The following is a 2,865-nucleotide window of genomic DNA, read 5'->3' on the forward strand; positions in this document are numbered from 1 at the left end:
AGACTTGCCACTAGGTAGCAAACTGCAATCAATGCTGAAATTACTGGTATATGTAGATAAGCAATTATTAATATTTTTACAAACCCCATCAATTTTCATTGATATCTAAACATACACTCCTGGAAATTGAAATAAGAACACCGTGAATTCATTGTCCCAGGAAGGGGAAACTTCATTGACACATTTCTGGGGTCAGATACATCACATGATCACACTGACAGAACCACAGGCACATAGACACAGGCAACAGACCATGCACAATGTCGGCACTAGTACAGTGTATATCCACCTTTCGCAGCAATGCAGGCTGCTATTCTCCCATGGAGACGATCGTAGAGATGCTGGTTGTAGCCCTGTGGAACGGCTTGCCATGCCATTTCCACCTGGCGCCTCAGTTGGACCAGCGTTCGTGCTGGACGTGCAGACCGCGTGAGACGACGCTTCATCCAGTCCCAAACATGCTCAATGGGGGACAGATCCGGAGATCTTGCTGGCCAGGGTAGTTGACTTACACCTTCTAGAGCACGTTGGGTGGCACGGGATACATGCGGACGTGCATTGTCCTGTTGGAACAGCAAGTTCCCTTGCCGGTCTAGGAATGGTAGAACGATGGGTTCGATGACGGTTTGGATGTACCGTGCACTATTCAGTGTCCCCTCGACGATCACCAGTGGTGTACGGCCAGTGTAGGAGATCGCTCCCCACACCATGATGCCGGGTGTTGACCCTGTGTGCCTCGGTCGTATGCAGTCCTGATTGTGGCGCTCACCTGCACGGCGCCAAACACGCATACGACCATCATTGGCACCAAGGCAGAAGCGACTCTCATCGCTGAAGACGACACGTCTCCATTCGTCCCTCCATTCACGCCTGTCGCGACACCACTGGAGGCGGGCTGCACGATGTTGGGGCGTGAGCGGAAGACGGCCTAACGGTGTGCGGGACCGTAGCCCAGCTTCATGGAGACGGTTGCGAATGGTCCTCGCCGATACCCCAGGAGCAACAGTGTCCCTAATTTGCTGGGAAGTGGCGGTGCGGTCCCCTACGGCACTGCGTAGGATCCTACGGTCTTGGCGTGCATCCGTGCGTCGCTGCGGTCCGGTCCCAGGTCGACGGGCACGTGCACCTTCCGCCGACCACTGGCGACAACATCGATGTACTGTGGAGACCTCACGCCCCACGTGTTGAGCAATTCGGCGGTACGTCCACCCGGCCTCCCGCATGCCCACTATACGCCCTCGCTCAAAGTCCGTCAACTGCACATACGGTTCACGTCCACGCTGTCGTGGCATGCTACCAGTGTTAAAGACTGCGATGGAGCTCCGTATGCCACTGCAAACTGGCTGACCTGACGGCGGCGGTGCACAAATGCTGCGCAGCTAGCGCCATTCGACGGCCAACACCGCGGTTCCTGGTGTGTCCGCTGTGCCGTGCGTGCGATCATTGCTTGTACAGCCCTCTCGCAGTGTCCGGGTCTGACACACCGGTGTCAATGTGTTCTTTTTTCCATTTCCAGGAGTGTATAACTGCAGTTGCTGCTAATTTTACACCACATGAAGCATCTTCAGAAGGCATTGTTTCTTTTGCAATTAACTGAAGTTCTTTATCTGCTTTGTGTCTTTTTTCCAAATCTTTATTATCTCTATAGGCATTATCATGTTATTTACAAGCTTCATCTAATGGATTAATGCCTTTATCACCTCCAGATAATCTTTCTTCTAACGTTGTTCCAGGACCACAGTAATTATAACCAGGAAGATGCATTTCGAATCCTAATTTGTTAACCAAAGTATTTACTAATCCTTTCCCATATTTTTCACTTTTCCAAAGTGTGTAATGAAGATCATTGAAAAATCCAAGCAAGTATGGATTTGCTTTTGGATTGTTGATGATGAAATCACTAAATTTAGTAGTTAACATCTGTGTTATTCCAACTTTTCATTGTGACAATCTTTATTTCCATATTATTCTTCATCTGAATTACTGATAATCTATCGATTAACTGACAGACAACATCCATCCATACATATTCGATTGGTCCTTCTGAGTATTTTTTATTAGACCTTGACCTGTTTTTTATCTGATCTTGAATCTGTATCAACTATATTTTGTCTCCTTAAGTTTGCGAAATAGTCATCAACAATTTGTTTTATTAAATCTTTATATTTTTTATCTATGCTCAATCTTGCTTTATGAACCAATAGTTGCTGGATGTGATAATGCGGGCATTACTAATGTTAAAAATCCACCTACATGTTTTGTTAGTGTAGAACTTTCTTCTTTTTTCTTAGAAATTCAATAATTTTTTTCACTCAATACCTGGTGCTCCCTGCCGCCGTTGGATAAGCAGCTGCCAGCAGCAAGTCGCATACTCCTAGCTTACTTATTTGTTACATAGTTTAATTCTTAATTTCTTTGCGTGTTTTTGGGTACTTGCTTTGTTTAATTCATAAATTTCAGGCGTATTATAGTATTTGAGAGTTGTAGCATCGCGCTTTAGTACCTGAATAGTGTAAATTCGCGTAGTGTGGCCTGAGCTCCCAGTTCTTGCACATCGACAGCGCAGAAAGATACGTATATAGCTTCTTTTCTGTGTTTGCTTCGTAGATTCTTACTTAAATTGCGTGTGAGTTTCGTATAGGAGATGTAATCTCGAGTTTTAGTTAATGTAATCGTAAATTCAGGCAGATTGTAGCGCAGTCGTTAGGCATTTGTACAGGTTAGTTTATACATTCTTTGTGTGTTTTCCTTGCATTATCTAGGCACGGACTCATGTTTCAGTAACTGTTGTTCAACATGGATTAAAATGGACAGGGACTGTGATTGCTATGTTCGGATGAGGGCTGAGTTGGCATCCCTTCGCTC

The sequence above is a fragment of the Schistocerca americana genome, chromosome X, assembly GCF_021461395.2.
Source record: "Schistocerca americana isolate TAMUIC-IGC-003095 chromosome X, iqSchAmer2.1, whole genome shotgun sequence".
NCBI classification, from domain to species: Eukaryota; Metazoa; Arthropoda; class Insecta; order Orthoptera; family Acrididae; genus Schistocerca; species Schistocerca americana.